This window comes from Malania oleifera, chromosome 8 (assembly GCF_029873635.1).
Source record: "Malania oleifera isolate guangnan ecotype guangnan chromosome 8, ASM2987363v1, whole genome shotgun sequence".
Classification (NCBI taxonomy): Eukaryota; Viridiplantae; Streptophyta; class Magnoliopsida; order Santalales; family Ximeniaceae; genus Malania; species Malania oleifera.
Genome location: NC_080424.1, coordinates 8,390,309 through 8,408,836, shown reverse-complemented (window position 1 = coordinate 8,408,836; position 18,528 = coordinate 8,390,309).

Sequence of the window (18,528 nt, the reverse complement as noted above, 5' to 3'; positions counted from 1 at the left end):
AGGATTGTTTGCTTGTTTGAAAAATTCTTTGCACACCAAAAACGAAGCTCTAGGACACTTGCAATGAAATGCAAATATCCTAAGCTTTCTAGGTTTGATCCCAGACAAGATTTATAAAGAGCAAATCTGTGGGACAAACCTAAGCTATGCTCCAAAAAATTAAATATCAAGTAAACATAGCAAAGGGAGTATTAGGTCTAAGTAACAATCAAACACGAATGAAACTCTCACAATCTCGGATTTTATCAAGAGGATGCAAGATTGAGAGTATTAGGGCAAAAAGTGGATTTTCAAGAGAGAGAGAATTTTTACTAATCACTTGTCTAATAATGTCTAATCTAGCAAATGAAAGTATATTTATAGCCAGGTGAAAAATTATAACCCTTTGGGATATAATGGGTATTATTAAAAAGGTCTCAAAAGATTAAAATCCAATTAGCACAAAATAACCCTGTTTTACCGCGGTTAATTTATTTTAACCGGCTGGAGTTCCGATGGCTAAACCTCGGTTCGGTCGCCCGAGAAGACACAACAATAAAAGTGTTCTAGGCTAATTCGGTCACCCGTGTCTTGGTTCGGTAGCCCGAATCAAAGTCAGTAGCAAAGCTACGTGATTTCGGGTGCCTAGTCTTGGGTTCGGGTGCCCAAACTCAGGTGTTCGGTCGCCCAAGGATGATTTGAACTGAAATATTTGGTCACCCTATTTGGTGAGTGGTCCCTTTCGAGGCATTCGGGCGCCTAAAGAAGATGTGTACATTTATAGTTCAACCGCCCGAGGGTTTGGTCAACTTTTTACTTTGAAAATTCGGGTGCCCGAGGAGTTTTGTACTCTACAGGTTCGATCGCCCGACCCCTCTTAGTTTGCTTAGATATATTCAATTTTAGCACAATTATTTCAGACTCATATTTTATGCAATGTGTGTGTGATTGTTGGAGCCTAGGGTCTTGCTATGGCCAAGTTGAGCTTACACTATATCTTATGTACATGATGTGCAAGTGATAAGTATACATCCACATGCCTAAGTTACTATTACAGACCCTCATTATTACAGACCGATATGAATCACAATACAAATTACAAAACTTCACGATCTTCTTGTTTCTTCAAGTGTCCTCCCTTGGGATATTAATTTAAACTTGCACAAGCACTAGACAAACATCAAATATCAATATTTTTCATTATCAAAATCGGGTGCGACCTATAAGGTCAACACTTCGTCTACCTCGGAGCTCACTCCACACGGCTGTGTGGGTTTCCTGAAATGTTTAAATTCTTAGGTGAGACACGTCTCAATAAGATGGGATTGATTATCATCACTGTGTGGCAACATGAGTTCTAGTGTGTTATAAACATATCCTATAATTAATTAACTATAACATAACTAATTGTAACTAATAAATCATGTAAATATGTACTTATACTTGTATAAGTCTGGTAAAATCATATATTTCAACATAAGCATACTCTAGCATAATAAATTTCTATATACATGTAAATCATCTGTTATATCTGTATAATACTGGAAATTTCCCCTAGATGGATAGCTACCTAAAATCATGTTTTACCCCCACATAATTGGGTTGTGCAGTCCGTACATGGGACTTAACAATGGCTGGCCTACCACGCTAAGTCAAGACTGACTCGTCTATAAGCACGATTGGCCACCCCAACCTGGTTTGAGCTTCCAAAAGGGATATACTACTCTTCAATGGCCCAATCATCTACCATACACCAACACTTCATCTAAGACGTGTGGTGACATTAATCTGAAATAATAGCTACGGTACCGTGCTATGAATCTAAACAAATCCATCAGGATTCTCCTACTATATAATACATAATATAACTATAACATATCTCGTTTTCATATTTCTGAGTAAAAACTGTCATATCATACTTTTTAAATAAATTGTTATAACATAACTAATCATGACATAAAGCTGACTGAACTGTCATGACACTAGGTCGGTTGAACTATCATGGCACTAGGCCGGCTGAATTGTCACGACACTGGGCTGACTAAATTGTCATATTATATTGAATGATATCATAATTTGTGTAATGTTTATAAAATTTTCTAAAAATAATTATCAAATCGTACTTGTTCTGTGTAATCATAAAATAATCTGGCCAACTTATATATACTGTAAAATATTCATACTCATGCCACACAAGTGAGTATTACTCTATAATATACTAACTGCCTGGAAAAAACCTATTTTGTTGAAAAATAATATTGAATCAACTTCTAGGGTTTACTCAACTCAAATACATGTTTTCCCAAAAATACACATTAATTTATAAACACCACTTCTGTATACTTGATTATCCAGAAAAGCATAAATATAATTTCTATAATCAAATATTGCTTTTTAATTGGTAAAATTTCTTAAAAGACCTAACATAATCTATCCCTTTACCTAATTACTGAGAATGTGCCTGCAAGGATCCTAAACCGATGCCTTCGGTGCTCAAAGCACAAAATCCTATAAACATATATTTAGTTTAATCAGCTAAATCACAGAATAATTTACTATCCTAACATCCCTAGGCTCTCACACTCCCGTTAACTTGTTAAATTCTAAAACGACAGACATAATTAATTTTTCTTACCTTAACTTTGGAGTGGTGCCTAAGATCCCTAAACCACGAATCTGCTTCAATTAAAATGATGAGGATTGAAGCTAGGACCTTGTGGTGGTGTCCGATCATCGATTTGGCTGAAGATTTGATAGAAATTGAGGAGAGAGAGAGAGAGAGAGAGAGAGAGAGAGAGAGAGAGAGAGAGAGAGAGAGAGAGAGAGAGAGAGAGAGGGAGAGGGAGAGAGCGAGAGAGAGAGAGAGGGAGAGTGAGCGTGAGACAGTAAGAGAATTTAGGGGGGGTCTTACTGAAACTTTCCTGAAGGATCAGGAATCCTTCAGGTTAGTTTTATATTTATATATGTTATATTAAGGTGTAATCCTAAGAAGGGGGTGAATTAGGTATTTTAAAAATTATTTGAAACATATTTACCAATCAATTCCTATTTCTATGTTTAACTAATTAATGGTAGGGACTTATGTCTGAATTAAAGTTATTTTATCAATGAATTCCTTTTTACCCAATTAAGTGCATGTAAAGTTATTCAACATACACAAGCAAGTAGGAAATTAAAATACGATGCGGAAAATAAAAAGGATAAGGGAAGAGAGAATGCAACCGCGATTTTACGAGGTTCAGCTAACTCGGCCTACGTCCTCGCCTTGAGCAACCCACTCAAGGATTCCACTAAAATCCCAACTCCTTAAATTGGGATGGAGCTTCCCTTACAATTCGTTGCTTACAAGAGGTACAACTTCCTCCTAGTTCGCTGCTTACAAGAGATACAGCTTCCTTCTCACACCCGATTCACAATCCGAACCGTGTTTACAATTTAGGCTCAAATTTGCAAACACTCAATGCTGCTTCTAACAAAAGCTGGTGAGTACAATTCAAAATCCTAGTACATTGACACATGATGCAACTTGAAGCTCAGAATGTATGGAAACGATACAACCGTTTATGTATGATATGCTTTAACATACAAAACCCTTTTTATCAAAAACTCCCAAGTAAAGAAATATTTGAAATTCTTTGGAGTATATTAGGGTTCTAGTTCACTTTGTAAAGATGCACAAATATATTTGATGTGAATTTATTAATAAAAACTTTGTCTTGAATATTAAATCAATAAAAATCACAAAGTTTTCTTTCAAGTATTCAATCACACAGTGATCTTTTTAATAAGCCAATACATATATATATATATATATATATATATATATATATAGATAATGATTTTCAATGATCACAAACTAAATATATTGTTTTTCAAAAAATATCCCTCAATAAAATGTATATTTATAAATACCAAGGATATTTAATCAAGCGTTAATATATCTAAAATATAGATCTTTTAACAAACACACACTTGAATCAAATCATTCAATCAACAACACAACCTTAATCAAGTAATGATCTTGTTTAAAATAACTATGTATATGTATAGGCACTTTCAAGATCAAACTTTTAATTAAAATAGATTTTCAATAATAAGCTCTATGAACAATATATATATATATATATATATATATATATATTTATATACTATTGAATCAAAAACCAATCAACCAATTGCTCAACAACTTTCTCAAGTAATGATTTTTTCAAAAACAATTTTTATATGTTTGTGCACACTCAAGATCAAACTTTTCTAATGAAAATCAAGAACAAGTGATGGAATGAGAAACGCTTGAAAATATTAACTTGAATGATCAAACCTCAATACCCAGTTGACAATCAAGATGTATAAGAGAGATCCCTTTGAGATTCTAAGTTGATTTGCCCAAGTTCGATGAGTAGAAGTTGAAATGTAGGCAATCGTATAGCAAAGAGGGCAAGTTTCTCAATATTTTCAATAATATGTATTCTTCTCTTCTTGTGTGTCTTAGCTTGGTTCTAGTGTTTAGATATTTAGTATTTATAGTGTCTTACCCATAGGATTGATCTCAACCATTGGATCAAAGAAAAAGCTCGCAAGTTCATTTAATAAAAATATGATTTTTAAACTTTTCCGTGACTTCAGGCTGCTAATATTAAGTTTAGGCTCCTAAAGTAACTTCAGGCGACTGAAGTTCCAAGGTCAGGCAACTGAAGTACATCGACCTTCTTGCTGTGTTTTCCCATTAATTCTTTAGGCTATCAAACTTAATCTTCAGGCTCCTAAAGAAATTCTTCAGTCTACTAAGGGTGAGTTCAGGCTACTGAAGTTCCATTTTTCTCAATTTTTCTTTTTTTTTTTTAATTTAAAAATCTATTTTACTTTCTTTCTTGGCTCTTTTATAAAGGTACTTTCCAAGATTTTAAGAATATTTCTAACCATGAAAGTCTCCTAATGATATACATGAAATGCATGAATCCTAAAATCATTTTAAGTTATGTTGAGCCTCAAATTAAATCATATGAAAATATAAGTACATAAGTTCTAAATACTCATTCCCAAGATGTTCTTGAACTTTACCACTTGCATCTTGATTCTCATACTCTTTGAGTTCCATGGATCTTGCCAAGATGTGTCAGCTTTACTTTATTGATTCCATGACTCGTTATTTTTCCGTGCATGCTTAATATAGTTCATGTTCACAAACTCAATGCACAGATCAAATACCAAGTGATTTGTCATTATCAAAACCGGATTGGACTCGTAGAGTCAACAATATATATATATATATATATTATATTATATTATATGGATATATTATGTATATTATTATTTAATTAATTAATTTTAAATTTTTGTTATTTTATTATTTATTTTTTTTATTTTTTATTTTTTTGGAATCACTACATTCTCTCCTCCTTATAAAAATTTTGTCCTCAAAATTTACTAACTTACACTTATTACAGCCTCCTCTAAGAATTACTGAATTATTTACCTGACTCTAGGAAGAGTCAACGGTCACCCACATAGTGGTCCCGTCCCAATTTTATTAATAACCCTCACTTATGGCGGAGGAACACCATAGTTAAAATAGAGGTCCTGGGAGATCACAATTAATGAAAACTCTCCCAAAACCATTTATAACCTAAAGTCAAAAACACTAACTCATAACTAACTATCCTACATTGTACAAGATAAGAGTCAAAACAATTATTTACCTTTACCTTGACTGGTTCAACACAGGTCTTCATTGAACAGGAGTGGATATCTCTGACCCATTTTCTCTTCTAACTCCCATGAAACTTCCTTAACTGCGTGATTGCGCCAGAGTATATTTACCAATGGGATCCTTTTTGTGCGCATCTCATGTTCCTTCCGATCTAGAATCTGAATGGACACTTCTTCATACGACATGGTATCTTTGAGTTCCATTGATCCATAAATAATCATGTGTGAAGGATCCGAGACATACTTTAGACACGTGAAATATGTCATGGATCCTAGACAGAGCCGAAGGTAATGCCAACCTATAGGCAATTGGACCAATTCTTTTCAGTATCTCAAATGGCCCAATATACCTAGGGTTTAGCTTACCCTTCTTCCCAAATCTCATCACTCCTTTCATTGGTGCAATTCTCAAGAATACATGATCCCCAAACCAAACTCCAGCTCTCGTTGGCGGGTGTCAGCATAACTTTTCTATTGACTCTGGGCTATTTTAATTTTCTCAAAAATATGCTATATAATTTCTAGTCCCAAAATTTGCCATTCACCAACCTCATCCCAAAACAGTGGAGATCGGAACCTTCGACCATAAAACGCTTCATACGGTGCCATCCCAATATTGGCCTAGTAGTTGTTGTTATAAGCAAATTTGACAAGTGGCAAATATTGGATCCAGCTACCACCAAAGTCTAACACAGGCCCGCAACATGTCCTCTAGTATTTGTATGGTCCTTTATGTCTGTCCATCGGTTAGCTGAGAACCCAAGGCTCATTGCAAACTCTTCCAGAATTGAGATGTGAACCGTGGGTCCCGATCAGAAATGATGGGCACTGGCACGCCATGCAGTCTGACTATCTCCTGTATATACAACTCTACCAATCTACTCATGGAGTAGTTAACTTTAATTGGAAGAAATGGGTAGTCTTTGTCAATTGGTCAATGACTACCTAGATAACGTCTTTTCTATAAGGTGTCGGTAGTAATCTCGTAATGAAATCCATAGAAATATGCTCCCACTTCCACTCGAGAATGTGAAGTGGTTGCAATGGTCTCGTCGGTCTCTGATACTCAGGCTTCATCTGTTGGAATTTCAAGCACTGATCTACATATCGAGCAATTTCTTTCTTCATGTTACTCCACCAAAAAGACTCTTGTAGATCCTTATACATTTTAGTGCTTCCTGAATGCACTGTATAAAGGGAACGATGCGCTTCCTCCAAGATAGTTCTTGTAATCTCAGCATCAGTAGGTACACACAATTTGGTATGAAATCTCAACACTCCATCATCTGAGGTATTAAAATTTGTCCTTTGTCCACTCCGCACCTTATCCACAATCTTTACCAATTCCACTTCTTTCTTTTAAGCAACTTTAATTCTTTCTTGTAAAGTGGGCTGAATTACCAAATTGGCGATGAGGACCTGGTGATCTCCCTCTACTAATTCCACACCCAATCTTTCTAAATTCATCCTGATCTTATGTTGAATTACTATTGTTGATACTGATGCGCTTCCTAACTTACGACTCAACGCATTAGCTACCACATTAGCTTTCCCTGGGTGGTAATTGATGGTACAGTAATAATCTTTAATCAACTCTAGCCACCTCCTCTACCTCATATTTAACTCCTTCCGAATGAAAAAGTATTTAAGGCTTTTGTGGTTTGTGAAGATCTCGCACCTACCCATAGACAGGTAATGCTTCTAAATTTTCAACACAAAAACTACTACTGCCAAATCTAGATCGTGCGTCGGGTAATTCTTCTCATATTGTTTGAGCTTCTGAGAAGTATATGCAATAACCTTCCCTCGTTGCATTAGTATGCACCTAAGCCCTCTCATAGATGCATCACTATAAATCACAAAATCACCATCTCCTAATGGGATGGTCAAAACCGGAGCAGTGACGAGTCGCTGTTTCAGTTTCTAGAAACTTTGTTCACATTCATTTATCTATTCATATCTTACACCCTTTCTGGTCAAATTTTTCAGATGACCTGATAACTTAGAAAAACCTTCTACGAATTGGCTATAATATCCTGCTAATCCCAAGAAACTCCTGACCTCGTGGATATTCTTCGGTCTCGTCCAATTAACTACTACCTCTATCTTGCTCGGGTCCACTAAAATATTGTCCTTAGATACTACGTGTCCAAGGAATGCAATTTTCTCTAGCCATAATCACATTTCCTAAGTTTAGCATAAAGCTTCTTTTCCTGTAGCAACTGAAGAACTAGTCTAAAATGATTTTTGTGCTCCTCGGGATTCCTCAAATAAATCAGAATATCATCTATAAACACCACCACAAACTGATCTAGGTATTCATGGAAGACCGTGTTCATCAGGTCCATAAATGCCGCAGGGGCATTAGTCAGTACAAAGGGCATAACCAAGAACTCATAGTGGCCATACCTAGTTCGAAAAGTCATTTTCGAAACATATTCTGATTTAATTTTTATCTGATGGTACTCAGATTGAAGATCAATCTTGGAATAGACCCGCGTTCCCTAAAACTGATTGAACAAATCATCAATGTGAGGAAGAGGATATATATTCTTAACTTTCACTTTATTTATCTCCCTATAGTCGATACACATCTTCATCATCCCGTCTTTCTTTTTTACAAATAGAATTGGTGCTTCCCAGGATGATACACTAGGTCTGATCACCATGATACCTACAGCTCCCCATCTCCTGTCTTTGACCCCTACTATTTTTGTCTCTCCTCCATGGGCCTTGGCTGGTACCTTCTCGGAATTCAGGAGGTGTGGGCCTTTTCCTTTAACTCAGCATCCCAGCACCTCTCTACAGGCTGGTCTCTATCACTGTGGCTTTATCTACTAACTCTAAGAAGATCTAGACCTAGAATGCCACCACCTGCTCATAAATACTCTATCTCATGCCTCCCTCAAATCTCCTTGCCTTCTTTTCCTAATCTAGCACAATGTACGGGGCAAAATAGGAGAGCTCAACGAATCTAGCTGTAAACTGCTAGACCATTAGGTGCTCCTAATTCAAATTCAGAAATTTTGTCGCTTTAGCATTCCTGGTAGTAGCGGGGAAGTACTGTTTGAAGAATATTTCCTTAAAGCAGCTCTAGGTCAAAACTATAGGTACTGATCTCTATTCCTCCAGCAACTTCACTGATCTCCACTAGCATTTAGCCTCCTCTGTCATCTTAAAAGTAGCAAACGACAGTTTCCGCTCCTTGGTGCAAGGGAGAACTGCCAATGTCTCTTCAATCTCCTAGACCCAGTTCTCTGCCATGAATGGGTCGGCTCCTTTGGAGAACAATGGGGGATTCATAAGAGTGAACTGTTCAATCGTGCAACCCTAGTGATCTAGTGGGTGGCCCTGTTCCTCTGAGTTTATTGCTATCTCTGTCATAACTTGTTGGGCGACACTATGCAATACTGCATTAGAATCACTGTCACCCATACTGGAAGGCCCTGCATTGTTACCATTACCAGCATGTGCATTGCTACTCCCAGGGTCCATCATGAAATAGAAAAAAACAGCATGATATTCTTAACTTCATAACGCAACTAATACATTTATCTAACTAAGAACCATAAAATATCCTCATACAACCAATCAACTTAATGTCCTTATTCTCCAATTTAAGGTTCGGTTTTACCGCTTAGAAACAAAAACCAGCGATAGTTTACCATGGCTTTCTTGAAACCATCATTTCAGGAAAATCACAGAAACCACCATGGAGTTCCTACCTCCATACTGGTAGACAAAATCCTAAATTCCAATCTTATCCTCCAGTAATGACTTACCAAAATCCTAATCTGCCTATTTCCTATCTTCACCAAAATCCATTCCTATACTCTGGTATTGTTTTCCACTATGCACCAAAGTCTATAGAACCTAGCAAACTAGGCTCTGATACCACAATTGTAACAACCCGACTATCCCTTTTATATATAAGATAAATCTATTTTGATATCAACCTGTAATGACCCTGTGAATTCTATTAAAAATATGTTCCGATACCAATAATAATAATATATACAATGTCAACCCGGACCCAAAGTGGGGTACCAGGGATATACCTGTTCTTAAATACATACTACTTATGCAGCGGAAAACACAATGTACCCGAACCACATACATTACTAGAGTTCTACTATCTCTCCATAAATATACATACACGTCCCCAAAAATACATAAAATATCCTAGGGATTACACAAAACATATTTCCCAACTCAAAACACTTACCCTAATAATATAGTATCAAGGCCTCCTCAACCTCGGAGCTCACTCCACACGAATGTTTGGGTTTCCTAAAATGTTTAAATTATTGGGTGAGACACCTCTCAATAAGATGGGATATATTATCATCACTGTGTGGTAACATGAGTTCTAGTGTGTTATAAACATATCCTCTAATTAATTAACTGTAACATAACTAATTGTAACTAATAAATCATGTAAATCTGTACTCATACTTATATAAGTTTGGTAAAATCATATTTTTCAACATAAGCATACTCTGGCATAATAAATTTATATATACATGTAAATCATCTGCTATATCTGTATAGTACTGAAAATTTCCCCTAGATGGATAGCTAGGTAAAATTATGTTTTACCCCCACATTATTGGGTTGTGCAGCCTGTAGGTGGGACATAACAATGGCTAGCCTACTATGCTAAGCCAACACTGACTTGTCTGTAAGCACGATTGGCCACCCCAACCTGGTCTAGACTGTCAGAAGGGATATATGACTCTTCAATGGCCCAATCGTCTACCATACACCAACACTCTATTTAAGACGTGTGGTGACACTAATATGAAATAATAGCTACGATACTGTGCTATGAATCTAAACTAATCCATCAGGATTCCGCTACTATATAATACATAATATAATTGTAACATATCTTGTTTTCATATTTTTGCGTAAAAATTGTCATATCATACTTTCTAAATAAATTGTTATATCATAATTGATCATGACATAAAACCGGATGAACTGTCATGGCACTAGGCCGGTTAAACTATCATGGCACTGGGCTGGCTGAACTTTCACGACACTAGGTCGGTTGAACTATCATGACACTAGGCTAGCTAAACTATCATATTATGTTGAAATATATCAAAACTTGTGTAATGTTTATAACATTTTATAAAAATCATTACCAAACCGTACTTGTTCTGTGTAATCATAAAATAATTTAACTTATATATACTATAAAATATTCATACTCATACCACACAGGTGAGTATTACTCTATAATATACTAACTGCCTGGAAAAAAAAAACATATTTTGCTGGAAAATAATATTGAATCCATTTCTAGGGTTTACTCAACTCAAACACTTGGTTTCCCAAAAATACACATTAATTAATAAACACCATTTCCATATACCTAATTATCTAGAAAATCATACATATAATTTCTGTAATCAAATATTGCTTTTAATTAATTGGTAAATTTTCTAAAAATACTTGACATAATGTAGAGACCTAAAGAAATTATAATGATTAAATAATAAAGAGGGAGAAAAAGGAAATTGTAAAGGGGGGTTACAGCAAGTCCTCATCGGCAAACGCAAAGTGTTCGTCGACGAAGTGGCTTATTAGGATCGTCGACGGGGACATGTGTCTCGTCAACGAGAAGTTAACGAGAGGCTATTTTCAGCTCTGAATTTCGTCGACGAGGAATGAGCATTTGTCGACGAACTTCCTTAGTGGCCTTGTCAATGAGGTGACGTGTCTCGTCGACAAGCGCAAGCGCAAGTGTATAAATAGCTTAAACTCGGTTTTTAGCACATAATTTTTACACAAAACTTCTCTCTCTCACTCCTCTTTGGTTTGCTCCTCTTATATCTAAGATTTTGGGTCCATTCTTTACCAAATCGACGATCCGAAGTCGCCACGCTACTCTTGGGGAAGTTCTCTTCAAGTGTACTGGAGTAGATCGTTAGTGGGGCTAACTTGGAATTCATCTCAAGTTAAGGGTAAGACTTTTTTTTTTTTAATATTTGGCTTTCCTAAAGTTGTAGAAAATGTAGTTCTTGAAGAAATACTGAAGTTTTGTTCAAGGAGATGTTGTTTTTAGGGTGTTGAACGAGAAACCCTACAGGTGTAGGACTAGACACTATAGGGTTTTTCAGTAGTCAGGTAAGGGAGTAAACTAAAACAGTAATTTTTTTTCAAAATTATTATTATTTAATAGCAGGTTTATGTTCAGAAAGCATGTATTATGTATAAGCATATTTGTAAAAATATATATTTGAGAAAATATTGTTGTTACATAGGAATATGTATTTTTAGTATGAAATGTCAGAAAATGTGATTTCAGAACAGAATTCATGATTTTTATTCAATTTTTGTGGCATGAATATTATTTTACGCAAATTGTATTATGTTAAGTCAATTTTATAGGAAAAGCATATTTGCAGTTATTTTAGGAATAACATGATCATATAGTAAACTATGATTTAAGAATATATGATAAACAATACATTTATTCAGATCACTATGTATGTAATGTTCAGTGCAAGGTCATGATTGATAGCTGTCGCAAGGCCGCAGTTATGTATGTTTTCAACACAACGCCGTAGTTATGAATGTATTCGGCGCAAGGCCATAATCAGTTATCAGGAGCACGATACCGTAGCTATATAGTTCAGTTTAGTTCAGACTTGTGCTAACTGCTCCTTCTAGTAGATGGGGTGGGAGATGGATAGTCGATGTGGCTTTTAGTGTGGAGTTGTAGACGTCAACCTGACGGTCCGGACCAGGGTGTGGCAGGCCCATCATACTTACAGAGATTTTTGACTCGACGATTGTCGGCCAGCTATTGTCGAGTCCCACCTTCAAGCTACACAACTCATCATGGGGAGTAATACATGACATTGGCTAGCAATTCATCCTTGGTAAATTTCAGAATTACTAGTTATATCACATGATTTTATGAATAGTGAAATACAGTATGATTTAGTAAACCATGAAATTGTATGTTTACTCAGTTATGTTATTAAATGTGTTTTCAAGCATTTGACATGTATAGTATATTTATTATAACACGTAAATATTCATGTTACCACACAAATGTATTTAGTTTATTTCCCTTACTGAGAGGTGTCTCACCCTAGCTTAAACCATTTTAGGGAACCCAGAAAGACAGGTGGACCAAACCCGTCGTTGAGACAGTTTTTACTACCCCACTAGGAGGGTGAGTTTTGAGCTAGGATCCGCTGGTTTTTGGTATTACATCCTAGTTTTAACTTTTGATGTTTTGAGGACTGTATATAAATACAGTATATTGTGGAATGTAGGTAACTTTGGTATAGTGTATCTTATGGTTTGGTGAATGAAATCTATATTTACTGCTGCATAGGTTTCCGCTGTATATGACAAGTGTGTCCCCGTTACCCACAAGTTCAGGTTGGCTTTATTATTATAGTTAGTTCGTTGTATTAGGGTGTTTAATGTGATTAATTATGTTGTAACTTAAGCAGGTCATTACAGTTTGGTATCAGAGCCTAGGTTGCTAGGTTCTGTAGACTTTAGAATGTAGCAGTAACAATACCAGAGTATAGGATAAAAGAATTTGAGGTCTGGTTTTGTAGTCTAGATGCAGGACTTCCGTGATGGTTTGTGTGTCTTTCATAGGGTGACGATTTCAGGAAAGTCATGGTAAATTATTGTCGGGTTGGGTATTTAGGTTGCAGGATTGAACCTTGAATTGAGATCAGGGGTGACGAATTAGTTAAGGATATAATATACTAGTTAGATGATATGTTATGGTAATGGGATCCTAAGCTAAGTTTACTATCTTTTTAGGATGGACCCTAGAGGTAGTAGCGCCCATGCTAGTGGGAATGAGGGGTCTGGACCCTCAGGTGCTGCGGGTGGTGATTTAGATGCAATATTGCACAGCGTGGCACTGTAAGTCATGGCTGAAATTTCTAGGAACTCCAGAGAGTAGGGTGGTTCGTCTGCCGGCCACAATAGTTCGATTGAGAAGTTCATTAGAATGAATCCTGCAGCTTTCTCAAGAGGGACTGATCTTGTAGTCACTGAAAACTGGATCCAGGAGATTGAAAAAGTGTTTGCAATGCTACAATGTACTTGTCACGCCCCGAACCCGGCAATGGGACCCAGGGTGTGATGTAGTAACCTAACCTATCCCTGTATTTTACAAAACATAAATGATACTATAATGAATGAGGGTCCGACCCCATGGGATTCCTCTATACCCTATACACATTCACACACATGACTTATACACAGCGAAAAAGTTCATTCTATTCATACATAGTACCATACCAAAGTCTATACAGATAGAGTCTAAACTCCATAATACAAAACATAACCAAGGGTGCCAGCAAATGCCCTAAAATGACAACTCTATTATAGTCCGAGTACTTACACTAGTACCCTAGGCAGTGAACTGACCACCACGCTCCCAATACAAGGACGCTAGTTCCAGTTACTTGAAGGACCTGAAAACATGGACGTATGATAGGGGTGAGACTCTTCTCAATAAGGTAGAATCAGGTTATATCGGTCTATGACATATGAGTGTTATCATGACATAAAACATAAACAGTTCTATTCCGGTATTTCCACAAAACAGTTCCAACATAGTTCTCAACATGCACACATACATGATCAAGCAACCCGGTGTCGTCACACCCTTTGGCAGGAAGTCAGCCCGCATTACACGTCGTCCTCGAAACATGGCGTAGCCCCAGGCTCCTATGGCATCGTACCGATACATTTGGTGGATCCACACCCTTTGGTGATCAACTGGTAAAAGGCAATATTTCATGCCCTTGGATATAGATTCGGATATTCTTCCCATTGGTAGGTGGTATTTCACACCCTCAGATATAGAGCAAGACACTCTTTCACAACCTGGAACAATTTGGAACTCACTTTCCCATATCTCATTTCAGCAAATCACAACTCAATGCATATTTATATAATAGTTCACTCCACACTCATTTGGTAATCACAAAATCACGATTTTCAAAATACAGTTTAAAACAAGTCAAGGCATGACCATCTCCATAATACAATATATTCAACAATATATCCACAACTTTCCAACGAAACTAGAGATGCAACCCAATGCCCCTTTTTTCCTAAAACTATAACATGAAAACCCCGTAATTTTTACCCGTTAGATTTCCTTAAATAAGTAGCCAAAACATACACAGGATCGTGAACCACAATTCTACCGAATTCGATTTCAAAAATAACCGATATAAACAGAATTCCCTTACCTTTCCTCGAAAATCCAACCCGGACTCTAAGGCTCCTAAACAGTGAACCGAGTTCCCAAAACCTATAAATCACAGTACAATACATACTCACAATTCCATTCTCTACAGATATACCGAAACAGAAATGAAAATCGTGCCTTACCTCGATTTTGGGTTAAAACCCAAAAATCCTTGAAATGAAATTCCATTCCACAGAACACGTAGATATTCCTTCTTTGATGTTCACAGTAACTTCGGATCGTTGATTGTAACAACGAACGGCGAAGAAATCTAGAGAGAAGGAGAGATGCTCCGAATTCTAGTGAGAGAGGGAGAGGATTTTTTTATAACTTAGCTTCAAAGCAACCCCAAAATATATTTATAGCTCATTTGACTCTGCCAACCTCGTCAACGAGGCGGCGTCTTCATCGACGAGTCAACAAAGGGAGTTCATCAACGTCATGGTGGCTTCGCTGATGAGCCTAAGATTTCCGAATTTCCCAAAATCTCTCTATTTCTCCTCATCGATGAGCCTCTGCATTTCGTCGCCAAAAAAGCAAAAAGGCCTTCGTTGACGAAACTATGGCTTCGTCAACGAAGCCTGTTCAATTTACCATTTTACCCTTTTCTTATTTATTTATTTCATACCTCACGGGTCAAGTTCTTATAGGACTGAGGAGCATAGGGTGTTGTTCGCTATGTATAAACTAATTGGAGAGGCTGAGAGATGGTGGACGGCAGTAAAACTCCTGGAGTAGTAGAGAACAGTGCCTATAGAGATGACATGGGATTGGTTTAAGGAGATATTTTTCAATAGATACTTCCCAACTTCATCCAGAGAAGCCAAGATAGAGGAGTTTCTAAATCTGAAGCAAGGACAACAAACAGTGCCGCAGTATGCGGCGAGGTTCATTGACTTATCTCGCTTCACCCCGTAAATTATTCCAAATGAAACGAAGAAGGTAAGGTAGTTTGAAAGAGGTCTGAGGAGATAATTGTATAAGCTAGTGTCGATACTGAAATTACAAGATTTTTCCTAGTTGGTTGATAGGGCAACTATGGAAAAAGTTGGAGAGTGGTTGGAGGCTGAGGAGCAGAGACAGAGAAAGAGATCCACACCTTCTAGTTCCCAGCAGGGGTCCAGTCAAGGTTCGTGGAAGAGAGGTGGCTATTACAGGGATCAAAAGTAAGAGTTAGGGAATCATGGTTTTCAAGGTATGCAGTCATTTCTAGTTAGCCCGACTTATGGGAAGAGACACCAGGGTGCGTGTCATGCCGGGAAAGGTATCTACCACCGATGTGGAGAGCCAGGGCATATGATGTGGGGCTGTCAGGCTCAGATTGGTGTTGCTCCCATTCCTAGACCTGCTCGGGGAGGATATCAGGATCCACGCAGAGGCCAGCAGAGGAATATGGCTTTATCTAGAGTATTTTCTTTGACGTCGAGTGATGCTGAGACAGCCAGTGACGTGGTGGCAAGTATGTTTAGCATGCTTTCATTTAACGTTATTGTATTATTTGATTTAGGAGCCACACACTCGTTCATGTCTATGAGGTGTATTAAATTATGTGGGGTAGAAACACAGTTATTAGACATCGAATTGCTAGTAACTACACTGACTGGTTCAGCAGTAAGGATTAATGAGGTGATCTGAGGCTGTCCAATTGATATCCAGGGGAAAATTTTATCTGCTGATTTGATAGTGCTGGACATGCATGGGTTTGATATCATATTTGAAATGGATTGGCTAGCAACTAACTTTGCCAGTATAGATTACCATTCTAGAGAAGTGATATTCAGACCTCCAGGAAGACCAGAATTCAGGTTTATAGGGTTGCGAGTACAATTTTACCTCAGCTAGTTTAAGTTATTCAGGCGAGGAGACTGCTCCTAAGTGGTTACCAAGGATTTGTGGCCATTGTGAAGGAAATATCAGGGAATGAATTGAAACTTATTAGTACACCAGTGGTAAAAAAGTTTGTAGATGTTTTTCCAAATAAGCTACCAAGCTTGCCACCTGATCGTGAAGTAGATTTTCCTATTGATCTGCTTCTAGGTACAACGTTGATCTCTAAAGCACCTTATCAAATGGCGCTATCTGAATTAGCAGAATTAAAAAATCAGTTGTAAGATTTGCTTGGTAAGGGTTTTATACGGCCCACTGTATCTCCATGGGGAGCTCTAGTATTATTTGTGAAGAAGAAAGACGGGACCATGAGGATATGTATAGATTATAGGAAAATTAATAAGGTGACAATTAAGAATAAGTATCCTCTACCCCGTATAGATGATTTATTTGATTAGCTCCAGGGTACACGGGTGACCTCAGATCAGGCTACCATCAAGTGAAGGTAAGGGTAGAAGATGTATCGAAGATGGCTTTTCGGACCAAGTATGGGCATTGTAAGTTTCTTGTTATGCCTTTTGGTCTGATGAATGCTCTTGCAATATTCATGGACTTGATGAATAGAATTTTTCACCAATATTTAGACTAGTTTGTTGTTGTTTTTATTGATGATGTATTAGTCTATTCGAGGAGCTATGAGGAGCATGATACACATTTGAGGCAGGTTTTACAGACACTTAGGGAAAAGAAGTTGTATGCCAAGTTCAGCAAATGTGAATTTTGGCTCGAGGAGGTTGTGTTTTTGGGGCATGTCATCTTAAGGGATTCTGTAGATCCTGGTAAAATTGATATGGTAGTAAATTGGGCTAAACCGAGGAACATCCAAGAGATCAGGAGTTTCTTGGGGCTGTCTGGTTATTACCGTCACTTTGTTAAGGAATTCTCAGCGTTATTAGGGCCTCTGACGCGACTGACTAGGAAGGACGTTAGGTTTGAATGGGACGACAGCTGTGGGAAGAGTTTCAGGGAATTGAAGCAAAGGCTTGTCATGACACCAGTGCTGGTCATCCCATCAGGGGTGAGGGTTATGTTATCTACAGTGATGCGTTCTTGAAGGGATTAGGTTGTGTATTGATGCAGTATGGTAGGGTGTGTAACGACCTGCTTATTAAATTGATTTTTTTTCCATATTATAATATTCTACATGCTCTGATACCATACTGAGGAAAAAACCATTCATAAACCTAAGCAGCAAGAAGCGGAAATCATACAAACACAACCATAAACCATTATATACAATACCACATAATACCAGAGTACTACATGTTTCCAAAATATGTACATGTATTTGTTTCCCAAAAATACCCTCAGCTAGCTAGGGTTTACAAAAACGTTCCCAAAATGATACTAACTCTTTGATAGGGCACTACAAACGCCCCTCTATTTGCGAGTCTGGTCTGCTCGCCTACCTAGATCACCTGAAAAATATTTCAACACTGGGATGAGCCAACGCTCAGTAAGAAGAAATATGCTATTACTAGTGTGTGGCAAATGAGCTACTATATATATATATATATATATATCATGAAATCTGTTTCATATAAATATGAATAACTGAGTACAAAAGTACAGTACAAATAATAAAGTACACCACCCCTTTTTCCCTATTGCTTGACATATCAATATTATGGTTATAATTCAAAATACTTCTAATGTATATAAGTAGGATCCTCATTTCTGTAAATCAATACGTAAGTAATAGT